We start from the raw sequence: 13,312 nt of genomic DNA, 5'->3' as shown, positions 1-13,312 counted from the left end.
AGCATCGTGCAAACAGCAACTTTGTGTGGAATGTTCTTGTGGGTGGCTGCTCCATATGGACTAAGACAGAGAGGACACTGGACAGCACTGATGCCACATCATGCAGGTGTTAGTTGTGTGAGATCACAGAGAGGAGAACACCACTCTGGTGTCTTTGATGGACATTTTTGCTGTTGCAGCTCTCTGAGCTGTGTGAAATACGCTCACTTTGTAACTGGCTGAGATGGTCCAAAATGCTAATTCTGATTTCTTCCTCCAAATTAATCATCAGCACTCATTATATTTGCCACTTGCTGTGCAGCATCCAAGTGTCATGTGGACACTTTTAGAAATAAACTCAGAATGGATAAATTGGCACCTAGAGAATTGTCTTTTGCAATTGATATTTGTTATGGTCCGCTGCTTGATTTGTACCTTAAATGCCACAGCTGATCTGTATAGCTTGGGCTTCATTAAAAGAAGGACTAGAATGAAAATTAGAGTCAGCACACAGTGTTTATTTTTCTGCCTTCTGCTTGTGAAATAAAAAGGGAAGAAGAGAGCAAAAGAAAGAAGGGACAGGAAGCTGATAGTCAGTGTCCTGCTAGGACTATCCTGCTGTCCTTCCCTGGCCTAACAGGGAAGCTGTTGACTCTGGACTACAGGCAGGCCACGTTCAAAGAATGCACCAAGGTGGTTGAGATCAAACCCATATGCAATTCCCACCACGTGGGAATGCCAGGGGAGCAATATCTAACTTGGGCACTGGCAGCAGCTGCAAGCTATCCCTGCATCATGATCAGAGTAAGTTATATTTTGTAGAAAAAGTTAGCAGTGGATGCATTTGGGTGAACAGATGGAGCTGAGGAGTAGCAAAAGTCACATGCCCCTTTCTAACAACAATCCAAGCCTACCAGAATAAAAAGGATGTGCGTTTTGGTTTCTGTTTTTCTGTGTCTTGCACAGTTAAAATGGAAGAGTCTGTTGGGAAGGCAGGGAAGGCAGTGAGGGAATTGAGGGCAGACGAGCTCACAGCATGAGAAACAAATTGCTCTCTCTCTTAGAGTGCATGGAGCTTGCCATAGGGCTTGCTTGTATAGGGATTGCTCTCTGCCATGCTCCTTAATTGCACATGAAAGCAGCCTGGTCTGAAAGTGTCTTTGCATGTAGTGTTTATAAAGCTTCCCTTGGGAGGGAGGTCAGCCTGTGCAGTATTGTACTCATGGGCCTATCTGTGAAATTGTGTGCTTCAGGCTGCCCTAGGCCTGGGTGCAAAAGGGGTTTGATACTCCCCCAGGCTGGATCTGTTTCCTGAGATTGGAGTATCATCTTTGCACAAATAGAACCACGATAACCCTGGGAGATGTGTCCCCCCAGCTCTTACACCTCTGCCCTCTGCAGGGTGTGCTGGGCAGTGCTGTTCTGCCTACCTTACTTCCACATTCGTGGGCTGCCAGTTGGCCTTGGACCGAATAACTGATGAATAGATACTTCTGGCTGGAGAGGGAAGACGAACTAGGCTTTTTTTGAACCCTTCTCTGCAGTTTGAGAGCCCTTGGAGCTTCCAAGGCAGACCAAGTTGGCCTGGAGGATCAGGGCAGACAAAGAGTGGTTTCTTGTTAAAAGCAGAAACGCGCTGCTGCTGTACATCTGGGAAGTGGATATGAATCTTTCCTGATTCTGGGGATGAATCTGGCTCCCTCCTCGTGCTCAGGGAAGGAAAGTTCTCTCTGGTTTTGAGGATGTTTGTGGAGGTCAACAGGCCAGGTTAGGTATTTCTAGCTTCACACATGCACATGTGAACTACCTCCATCCGTTACCAGCTCCACAGAAAATACCCCTGAAGGGCCAGTAACAGCTTCTAGGTAGAGGAAACATCCAAAAAACTGCTTGGGAAGGAAGAAGGAAGAAACGGGATTTTTGCTTCTGCTGCTGTAACTAATTTCTAGGCCATTTGTGTTTGTTCTGGTGCTCAGGTTAGGACCCATGTTGGGATTAGGAAAGAATGACTTGGTATCAGATTTTATCAGTCTGGTAAGTGCAGTGCAGAAGGGAGAACACAAGAGCAGAAATCTTGCCTAGTGACTATTTTGCACCAGTGTTTAACAGTTCCAGGACTTGGTTTGACTTCAAGAGAGTTACAATCCAAGTGTCCTTGGCTTGGCATGGCTTGATGGACTGTGAATAAAACTTGCTGAGATGGCAGCTGATCTACCACTGAACAGGAGCTGGTGTTGACAAAAGAGCCACAAGCATCCTCTGCAGCACCTCCAGAAGAGGCTGCTAGGTGGGAAGAAGTGTACAGAGTTTGTCTAGCAGACTGACATGACTAGGAGTGTGGAGAGTATAAGTACAAGTGGGGAGACTGGTCATGATACAGGAACAGGCTTGGATTTATTCTCAAGAGGGTGACAAGAGAGGCTTTTAGAGGTGGTAAGAGCAATTTTAAATTATCCTTTCCCAAAGAATCCTTTAGGGTGAACTATATTCACCCCTAAAAGTCCACACAGAGGTCAGCAGTGATGATCTTAGCAAAATGCTTATTGGTGTCCTGTGACTTTGTAATGGTCCTGTTCCCTTGTAATGAAGCTGCTGATGCATATCGAGTAATCAGAGATTTATTGTGTTTTCCTTAATGCTCCAAGAGTCCTATTCTAACACAGAAGTTAGAAACCTCACTTTGGCTGGAAAAAAACCTCCTGTTATAATTGGATGACATGCTGCTGAGCACTGTAGGTTTGAGGAAAATAGGAAACAGTACGAGAGTTGCTAACCAGAATGGGAAACACACTGGGATTACTGGAGGAGTTATGGAGAAGCCTGTGGGCAGCTGCAGTTCAAGAGGTGCTGGTATCCCATGCTGGAGAGCAGACATATGAGTTTAGGCAGAGCAGGGGACTTAACTGTAGAGAACACCTGAAATAACTAATTGTTCACAAAACAGAAAATGTAAGAGGTTGGTAGAGGTGGTTCCAAGGGCAAAAATAAAACAAAAATAGGCTGGGGGAATAATGTTGGCCAGGCTGAGATCTGCCACTTAATAACACTTGACAAAATGCAAATAATTTCTCCTTCCTAAAGATCTGCTAGGGGATGCCTCAGCTATCTGGGGTCAATGATTAACACTCCTACCTCCTTTTCTATAGCTCCATGGAGATGAGGAGCTGGCACACATGTCTGAGGGAGGAAAAAGCTTGCTGTGGACCGTGGAGCAGCAGGATTTGCCAGCTTGCCTCTGACTGCCCAGCCCAGCCCTGAGCTACAGCTCAGCCGGGCTCGTGTTTGACTTCAGCACACACTGCTTGTGGGCTTTGTAGAGGTGCACAGGGATAATCAGGATTTGGTTTCTGTTTGCTTGCTAATTTCAGCCCCTGCTGTGAGATTTGGATGTTTCTGAGGATTCTGTATTAGCTTTAATGATTAAAAAATTATTTCAATGCTTAGTGAAGAAGATGCATGTTCTATCATAGAAGCCACTTAGCAACAGGACTCATTAAGACATGCATTAGTACAGAAAGATATCCTTGCCCCAGCGCCCTCTTGGAATGACTATCCACTCATCTAAACAAGATAAAGGTCTTTGCTGGCCTCCTGTGAGGCCAGAGGATAAAGCAGTCAACTGTGAAACAAGATTTCTTGGTTCTTTTTCTGTCTTCAACTATGCGTCAGTATGTGGATCTGGGCAAATCATTTCACCTGCTTCAGTGCCTCAGTTCCCCCACAGGTGAGATAAGCACAACAATGTATAAGCACTCTGGGGAAATGACTTTCAAGTGCCTAAGCTCATTAGAGAAAAAACAACCAGAGCAGTGAATAAAACTGTCTCAGCCCCTTGCTGGTAGTTTGTACTAACCACACGGTTCACTTTGTCCTCCTGAAGCCCCACATACAGTTAGCTAATTACAGGGGAGAAAAAAGATCTTCTCCTAGCTCCTTACCACCTGGTGGTAGCCAAGCACAGATGTTAAAACTTGTCATTTGGCTCAAAAGAATTCATTTTAGGCAAAGCATTTCTGGTTATCCTTCAAGGAAGGAAAGGGTCTGCCAGTTCTGGGGCAGGATCTAATTTTGCTCAAAGGAACACTGTTAAATACCACTTCTGAGAGGAGAACAGTAATACTTTGTGTTTTATTTCCAGAGTCATTCACTGAATCTCTCAGGCAGCAACATTCTTAGGAGGAAAAACAGAAGAGGGGTGGAGGAAGCAGGTGTAAGAGCAGACATTTCAGTCCACAGTGAAAAAGCAGAGGCATTCCTGAATCTTGGGCTTACATGCAGGACAGTGAACTTCATACCTGGATGGACAAGCTGTGGTCACGCCTCAGTGTGGGATAAGGGTAAAGGAAACCTAAATGACAGGAAAACAAGGGAAGAAAAATAGGTGTAGGTGAGAAACTAAAGTGTGACTGAAAGTGATTCCTGAGGAAGGGAAAGGGAACAGAAGAAATGAGGTTAATGGGAATGCAAAAGGAGGAGGAGGAATGAACAAGGGTGAGGGAGCAGGAGACCAAGTGGGACAGCAAGCAGGAGGCACAGTCAAATCATCTGAGTGCTCTCTGAAGAGATTGCCTATTTTGTTTCTGCCCTTTTTTTGTGTGTGATCTTGCCTTAAAATTGCAGGAATGTGGCGGCACAGCACTGGCGCTCTGATTTATTAATTCCATCCCGTCCCACAAGCCCATAAAACAAAAGCATCTGTGTTTGCTCAAGAGAAAAACATGAAGGGCCTCATTCATGTCAGAGGTGGAGCGAGAAGCTGGCAGATAGAGGAAAGTCATGGTCTCCTCCTTCCTTTTCACCTTTGTGTGGATCTGGGCTGGGGGAAGGGCCTTGAGAGAGAAGGATCCAGGGGATGAAGTACCAGCAGGGAGAAAGTTAAGATCACCCTGGCCTTTGTGCTGGAGAAAGTGGAGGGGAGACACAATGAACACAATGGCTGAACCAGTGAGGAAGGCAGCCCAGCACAGCAGAGAGGACAAGATCCCTTGCTGCCACCCAGGCTCACCCAGCACTGGTCTCTGAAGTGGCACTTTGTGCAATGTCACTCCAATGAATGCCAGTCCCATTGCTGCAGTCACAGTCAGGGCTTTCATGAAGCCTAGCACTGTTGCCTAACTCATAGCTATGGACATAACCATAAAAATAAATTAAATCTGCCAGTCATAGGAGAAATACCCTTTTTTAGCTTTCCGAATGAGGGAGGGTCAGGGCAAGATGAATGTTAACTATCCTACTTTAATAACTGGGGCATGAAGGGGGAGAGGAGCCAGCAGCCTCTACTCCTGCCAGGCAAGGATCAACTGTGCTCTTTCTATCAAGAGGCACTGGGAGATTTTTGTTGGGAGCAGAGGACCTTGCTAAAACCCTGCCCTTAAGGACAGTGTCTTTAGAAGCCAGGCTGCCCTGCAACGCCCAGGGGAGCATCACCTCAGGGTCTGCAAGTTACTGCTGCCTGCCTGGCCCTTGGCTTTTCCTCCAAGTTCTCCCACACAAGGATTGCAGAGGAGCAATCCTGCTTTGCTTAGCAAATCACAGTTCCCATGTGCCCTGTACTCCCACACACAGACCCACCGTGAACTTACAGAATGAGACAACACTGCTGCTCTAAAATCTTTTATCCAGAGCTGAGATTGCCTGACTGCTAACCCTGTTCAGCTCCAAGTAATCCCAGCACTTTGCTTGGCTAGAGGTTGGCTGTACTGGGAATAAGTGCCCTTGCTCTCATTGACAAGAGGTAACATCCAAAGAAAACCATTTCCTTTTGCAATGCAGCATTATTCATAGACCAGCACCACATAAAGTTGCCAGGACGCTGGCAGTCTGCTAAAATCCACAACATGGGCGGGGAAGTGGCAGCGTAAGCACCACTGGACCAGCTCAAATCTCAGCAGAAGTTAACCTGAACCTGCTCCAGCTGACAAAACCCAAGCCTAAAAGAGCTAAGTGTCAGCACACAGGCTGGAAAATACCTTTTTTTTGCTTCTGCCTGGAAACTAAAATATGCCCCAGTGATTTTCACTTAAACACGTCTCTGTCCTTTTGTCCTTCGTCTTACATTGATCAGTGTTGGGGGTTTTGGAAGGTATAAAAAATCCTATGCTAGAGGATGTGTGAGGTTCAACCCTGAAGATTTAAATATCTTTCAAGTCGACTGCCCTGTCCACTATCCATCTATCCATCACAATTTCTACTCTTCCTGAATCCTACACTCAGCACCAGCAGCATCTTGTAGCACAGAGTTCCTTATGTCACAATGCACAGCATGGGAAAATGCTTACTTTTATCATCAAATTGCTACCTTTCATGTTTTCCTGAATGCAGTCCAGTTCCTCTACTGAGAAAAGCCCTGTAGAGAAGCATTCATTCTCCCTCTTCTGTGTTGTTGATTGCTTTGTTTTTCACCCCAATATCCATCCTCATGTGTCTTCCTGAGCTAACTAACCCCATCTTAAGGAATCTCTCTATGTGTGCCAGGCATTAGTGGGATTACCTGATCAGAGTAGGGATGAACAGCAAACAAAATCTGAAGGTCCCTTTGCTGGAGCTGTGGATCCCATTGCTGTGTCTCAGACCTGGGAAGCTGTGTCTCATGAGGAAACTTAGATCACGTTTTATAAATCCCAGGAATTTGCAGAGTGCAATGTTTTCATCTCAGGCAGATAGATGTCAGACAGCCCCCCACACTGTGTGGTGGAGGAGGCCAGCAAGGTGGCTGATTGAACACTTGGGAACATTGGCAAAGTAGATAAATTTGAGTTTTAAGGAAAGACCTTTGGGAGCACTAATGTCACATGACAGCAAGCTAGAAGAGACTTCAAACTCTTAATTATGAGCCTGCACAGCCTAAAACAGCATGAAAGATTAAAGGACCAAGTTTTCTTAAGTGTGCTGACCATGGGCTGAGATGCAGTTTGGAGAGGTACCCCAGCCTGGGGATCTGACCAGTGTGCCTTTCAAAAACTGGGCTTAGGCAGTCATGTGTGCACCTGAGATGAGGATGCTGACAGCCCCAGGTCTCATCCATACCCTGTATTTATTAGTCTTTTGTGGTACTGGTAGGTTTGAAATCACAGTCCTGTTAGGCTGAGCTGCTTCCCAGCAAGTGCTTCCCAGAGACGCAGGGGCCTCTGGCCTGTGAGACAGATGATCTGGGGCTGTCTCAGCTCTGACGTGCTGAGCTGCCGTGTCTCCCTTGTAGAGAGGGGGTAGTCATCCTGACAAACAGCTCTGTATGTGGGCAGGCAGTGCTCTTAATCACACATGCACAGTGCTTGGAGATCTTGGGATGGCAAGTGGTGCAGAAAAGCCTAATGCTTATTATTAGGTAGAAAGGCCAGGAGCAAAAAGGGCAGAGTGATTTTAGACTCCTCCAGGGCCCTGGAGGTGTGTGGGACCCAGATTCCAGTCTGGCTTATTACCTCCTTTTTAGGCTTCTTCTTTTATTAGGAACAATTAGATACAAGGAGGAAGGGGACAGATATCATCTTTCCTGTGTACATCCTGCAGAGAATAATTGCAGAGCTTTCTCAGAGCAATTTTGCATGCTCAGTAAAGGGCATCTTTGAAGCCTATCAAATATCTCATCCCTTGCAGGCATACATATGAAGGCTTGCAACACACGTTTTTATTGCTCCCAAGTATTGTGAACAGGAAAGACCATCAAAAGTGCTCAAAGCGAGGAATAAGAGGCCTTGGAAGTAGTTCCAGGAGGTGGATGGAGTTGTGGGGTGGCTTCTTATGTTTGGAACAGGAACTTTTGCCTCCTGAGGTATTGGAGGAAAGCAGGAGGTGACTGTGCACCAGCACCCTGGGAGAGAGGGGCAGCCGAGGCTGGAGTTATGAAGGCACTGAGAAACACAGGGATTGTAGAGCACTGTCATTGGCAGGTGACTGCCGTGGTGAAGAGGGTAGGAAAGCCATCCAGGGGTACAGCTGGAGACAATCCAGTGCAGGCTCCTGCCAGCAAGCTGCCTACTAGGGACAACTTTGGTCTCAGACACTAAGGACATCTCCTGGCCTGCTGCTAAAGCAAGGGAAAATTTCCTGCCAAAAAGCACCTTTACCAGTGCTTCATAGGCAAGAAGAAAGGATGCTGGGTACGCAGGTAACACAGCCTTGAGCTGTCCAGTACAACCTTGGGCACTCTGCAGGGAAGATGTCATTAGAGAACACAGGCACTAGGGACCAAAATATTCCCAAACCATGGAAAGAATATGAATTTAAGGGCTGTACATTGTGGAAGTGTTTTCTCTCTGGCGTACATTTAGCTGCTGTATAGCTCTGTACAGCTCCCTAGGCAACAGTCTTCCCAGATGACACTGTAACAAAGCCCAAAGGTGCGGGAGCTTGCCTCATTAAAACCCTTGTGGAGGGAGCAAGTGTCCTCAGCCCAACTGCTTTGTTTTCTATCCCGTGGCTGTTCAAGTGTCTTGCAAGCCAGGCTGAGGCCTCTTGTTGTAAAGGTGGCTGCATCTCAGCTGTGCTCTGTGTCAGCTCATTGAATTGCTTTGGGATTGCAAGGTTGCCTAGATGATTTTGCTATTATTATCATTATTATTATTATTACTACTACTATTATTGTTACTGCACTCAAAATGTCAAAGAAGAGCTTTAATTTGATCTCACCAGATTCCTGAAACACCAGATACAATGAGTTAGCTGCCCATCTACCTCTGTACCTTAACTGCTCTGCAGAGCCTTAATTCAATGCAGACTGAAGTGCCCTGAAAGCAACACCAAAGTCACTCCTGTGAGGGACAGGGGGAGGGAAGGCAGGAATCACAGTCATGGAGCTCCTGGCCTCACACCAGGCAGACACAGCGTGCGCTCAGCTACTGGTGCTGTTTCCCTGGTGTGCCTGCCCACAGAGAGATTCCAGGAAACCATGGAGCAGGCACCAAACAAAGGTGATGGAGCCCCCACATCCTGCTCCAGGGCACAAAGAAAACAGGATTGGCAGCACGCACGGCTGCAAACAGATGTGACACAGGCTGTCACATACAGCTCTGCCAGTGGCTTCCTCGTGCCCTGTAACCCTCTCTATTTCCTGAGACAGAGGTTCCCATAATCTCCTACTGAGGAATCACATTTTAGAATATTGATAGCCTCCCTTTTTTGAGGGTCCTATCCTGCTGTCTCTGTGCACCTATCTCCCAGCTTGTGGAAGTGGTATATGGCCCCTGTTTCTAGTCTGTCTGAGGCTATTGAGGTCAATGCTTTGCACTTCTGCTGGCTGTCCAGAGGTACAAGGTGTGAACCTTCCCATCCATTTTTCCCTTTTTGCACCTGATGAGATTTAAGCCCAAGCAGAAGTGGGTGATCAGACTCATGTGTGAAGCTGTTGTACCTTGCTACATTCTCTGCATATGTGCTTTGCACAAGGAAGCCTCCTCTGAGTCCAAAAAATGAGCTGAAAGCACCTGCAGTGGCTGCATTGCTCACTCTCCCCCAGTCCCTTGCTGAGCTGTGTGGACTTCAAGTTATCGGACGGGCATTTATAGCTTGTCATTATTGCTCTGCTGTGGTGCTGCTTGGTGCTGCCCTGCTGATTCCAACACCCCTTCTCTCCAGCTGCACAGAAACTGCCCCTTGGCAGCTTTCCCTAAGGAGTCAGTGAGGAACTGGCTGCTTCTCTCCAGATTTGCAGCACCTTGAGGGGTTTCTCTCTGTCACACATTAGCTGCTGAGCCTCTCCCTCTCCTCCCCTGGCCTGAGGCTGGAAGGGTCAGTGGCTGGAGCGGGAGGCCGAAAAAAAGTACTTTCCAACTCGCCTAGCAAGATCCACCCCAAGCTGCTCCAGAAAACCAGCAACTGCATCTCTCGGCAGACACCCGTGTGCGAGACAGGGGTAGAACAGGGCAGAACTCTTCCCCAAACCTCCTACTCTTGCCCTCTCCCAGTCCACGTCTGCAGAGTCCCTCACTGGGATGCTCACCTGCGGTCGGTTCCAGCGAGGCTGCCAGTGCCTGCACACAAACCCCCTTGTCGCCCTTTTGTAGTTTGGCTTCTCCGGTATTTGTCACCAAGAGGCGCAATGAAACCTCTCCGGGAGCAGCGGCGTGCCCGGGACCGGCGTTGGGTACCCGTGCTCGGAGATCCCAGCGGCGAGATTCCCGGGTGGATACACACCAGGAATGAAGGCATCTCCCCGCAGCTGGAAAATTCCAGCCTGGGACTGGGATGTCGCTCCCCTGGAAGGTGTCCGGACTAAGGTGCGGGGGGATGCAGGGACCGGGGCTCCCGGTCAGGAGCGGAATCTGTTCTGGCGCTGAGCAGGGATGAAGTTCGGGGGTACAGCTGCCGGTCGCGGGGCAGAGCACCCCTCCAGCGCCAAGCGCCGGGGGACCGCAAGGTCACCGCTGTATCCCCGGCGCTGCTCCCACCCGCAAAGCCCCGGTGCCCGAGCGCGGGGTCTCCTGCTTACCTGGCGAGATGGGCCGGTCACGGCGGAGACGCCGGGGCGCCGGGCGCGGGGCGGCACCGCGCCGGGGGCTGCCGGGGGAGCATCGCCCGCCGGCGGGCGGAGGCGTGTCCTCCCTGCGCCCTGCGAACGGCACCGGCACCGGGACCGGCCCGTCGGCGCTGCCGGCGGATGGCGGCGCCCGCCTTCAGACGGCGCCGGCGATGCGGCTACGCGCCGCGCGGAGCCGATTTAAGGCCACCCCGTGCCGGGGGTGGGGGGAGCGCCGAGGGCCGCCCGCAGCGGCTCCTGCGCGCCGCGCATCCCGCGGGGCCACCTTAAGCGGGGAAGGGGCGAGCGCGGAGCCAGAGAGGGGGGAAGGAGCAGCGAGGCGGCGAGGGGGGCCGGGAAAAGCGGGAAAGGCGAGCGGGGCCGGGCACGGCCGCAGCGCTGCCCCCGCCGCCCTCGAAGGGGGAGGGTTCCCTGCCCCGGCCGGCCGCTGCTCTTCCCGCCGAAGGCGAGGGGCGGGATGTTGTTGCCCGTGCAGAGGATCTCTCTTTGCCGCTGACCGGTGCTGGGGTGATTTCCCGCTCCGGCTGCTTCAAGGAAGAGCCACCTGCGATGGCTACAACCCGTGCGGATTGGCTATCTACAGGGCAGTCACAGCGGCCACAGTGCTTCTGGAATTTGGTCCCGCACTTGCTGCTTGATGCGCGCGTCGCCGCTGCCTGCCTCAGTTTCCCTGATGTGGGATGATGGTGATGTCGGTGCAACCACTTCCCACTGCGGCAGCCGCTGGGTCATTCCTTGCTCTGGCCATGAACAGCCACAGCCAATGCCTTGTCTGGCGGCCTCTGCCTCGGAGCAGGTTAAATGGGAGCAGAAGACCAGCCCGCTTTGGTTTTCCCCTACCTACCTCCCTTAGGTGCTGTCTCTCGGCCATAATAAAGTCACCATGCTGCTTGAAGGGGGGTGTGACAAGCAGCTCTTCCGTCAGGCTCCCAGCTGGGGCTGGATGCACAGAGGGCAGAAGTGAGGGCTCTCACACCTCAGCCCTGCTGTAGGAGACTTCTCCTTGCACTGGGCTGCACAGCACACATCGATCCTTACCTTACCCTTCCGAGGGTTGTGACTGCCATATTCCAGGAGTTTCTCCTGGAGAGGTTTCGGGTCTCAGCAAACCATGAGGCACACAAAGTAGCACAGTCCCAGGCTATGGTGGGGACTTGTTGATCACATTTGGCTTCAGGTAACAAAGCTCCTGCCATGGGATGCAGTAAGCAGGGCAAAATGTTTTGATATCCTTGGCTGGCAAGTGCTCTTGGAGAACAGGAGAAGTCTGCCTTCTCAGGATAGCTGGCAGGTCTTGGCCACGTTTCTTTCTAGAGCAGGCATTTCTGAAAACACCTTGAAAAGAAAGACATCAAGTGACATTTTACAGCCCAAATGACATTTGCAAAGTGGGACACACATGCAAACCCAACACAGGCAAAGCAGCAGGCCAGGGCCAGTGCCTTTGCTCACCTGCTTCTCCCTTTGCCAAGGGCACGTTCCAAGCAGTTGAGTTCGGTGCCCACAAGGACTATGGCCATGCTCAGCACTACTGTTCTCATGGCTGTGCAGAGCCACTGGCTGTGTCCTTCTGCACCTCTCCCCCAGCAAGAGCAGGGCATGGAGTGATGCTCTTCACCAAGTGTATTGAGGGCTGCTCTTATTCTGCCCTGGCATCCTAGGCTGCCCTTAATGGTAGGAAGCCATCCATCCATCCATCCATCCATCCATCCATCCATCCTGTGTTGGAGGCATGAAGTCCCTAGGTTGCACGGTCAGCCCAGAAGGGTTCTGTGTGCTTGTGGATGAAAGCCAGCGTGTGGGTGTCAGGAAACGGCGAGATGCTTCCCCACAGATGGCTCAGCAGAAGCCTGAATTCCTCTTGCACTACTGGCAGAAGCATTACCCTGATCCAAGAATGAGTTAGCTGGGTTGTTCCAGCTCTGCAGCACCTTGATTTTAGGAAAATCCGCACCAAAGAAATTGATTGCCTACGCCTGCGAGGCATTGAATCAGAATTCCCTGGGATAAGGCAGAGACTTTATCCTCTTGTGGCTGGGGGAAGAACTTGAGGAGGAGTTAATTGACTGATAATTAACCACAGGCATCTTGGGTGTTTAGTGAGCTGCAGGCAATCCTTGGGTGAACACCCTAACTCTGGGACCTCTCTAGGAGAGGTTAGTTAAGGACTTTGACTTCTGGGGTTCTCTCTGGAGTAGAAAAGCATGAGGAAGAGAACAGGTCCAAGGCTGCTGGAAACTCTGGAAGCCCAAACCACTCAGGCTCTGCTTACTCATGCTCCAGGCTCTCCCTTCTTATGTCCACAAGCTTTGACATGGCTGTTTCACTGCTACACACAGAGCTACAATTGAAACACTCTGTCCTATGGTTGGACTGGGGGTGCTGAGAGTCGGCAGTGCAGGAAGATGCTTCCCCTCATGCCACAGTCAGAGCTGGCTTCTGGCAAAAGCTGCACACTTCTGCAATGAGATTCAGTTCTGGGGCAAGTGGGTCTGTGCAGAGATATTTTTCTCAGATAAAGCATCCACAGTAGATTAATGGGAGGGGACAGTGGAGTATCCAGTGTGCTACAGTCCTCTTTATCCCTCCTGAAGGCAGTGGCTGGGGCAGTCTGTGTTCCTAGCCACGGGGCAGTGGAGCTGCTGCCCTGGTAAGACCTTCCTCCTTCCAGTGCCACCACAGCTCGTCCAGCACAGACATATGCAGCAATCCACACTGCAGTGCTCTGGGTGGCAGCTCTTCCCTGGCATGCTGTACTTCCCTAGGCCATCTGCCCCTGTCTCTGCCCACACTTCCTCCACTGACAGTACAACATGAAACCTCCATCCTGAGGCTGCCACTAAGCTAAGCTCCTTCTCAAGT

General features: G+C 50.3%; 1 protein-coding gene across 5 annotated transcripts in view; it reads right to left on the bottom strand.

Annotated features, from left to right (window-relative positions):
• The window catches only part of LOC136571597 (galactosylgalactosylxylosylprotein 3-beta-glucuronosyltransferase 1-like), a 28,007-nt gene extending 17,475 nt beyond the window's left edge, over window positions 1-10,532 (bottom strand). The window contains exon 1 of one of the 5 annotated variants that reach the window (XM_066572107.1): window positions 10,403-10,532. The gene's annotated coding sequence lies outside the window, so the exon portion shown is untranslated. Of the gene's footprint in view, window positions 1-4,274; window positions 4,299-10,402 lie in introns of those variants that run through there. The other 4 variants (XM_066572110.1, XM_066572106.1, XM_066572109.1 and 1 more) reach the window with 4 other exon arrangements.
• Between the last annotated feature and the right edge of the window lie 2,780 nt (window positions 10,533-13,312).

The sequence above is a fragment of the Molothrus aeneus genome, chromosome 2, assembly GCF_037042795.1.
Source record: "Molothrus aeneus isolate 106 chromosome 2, BPBGC_Maene_1.0, whole genome shotgun sequence".
Classification (NCBI taxonomy): Eukaryota; Metazoa; Chordata; class Aves; order Passeriformes; family Icteridae; genus Molothrus; species Molothrus aeneus.
Note: the sequence above shows the minus strand (reverse complement) of the source record. Positions and strands in the feature narration are given on the sequence as shown.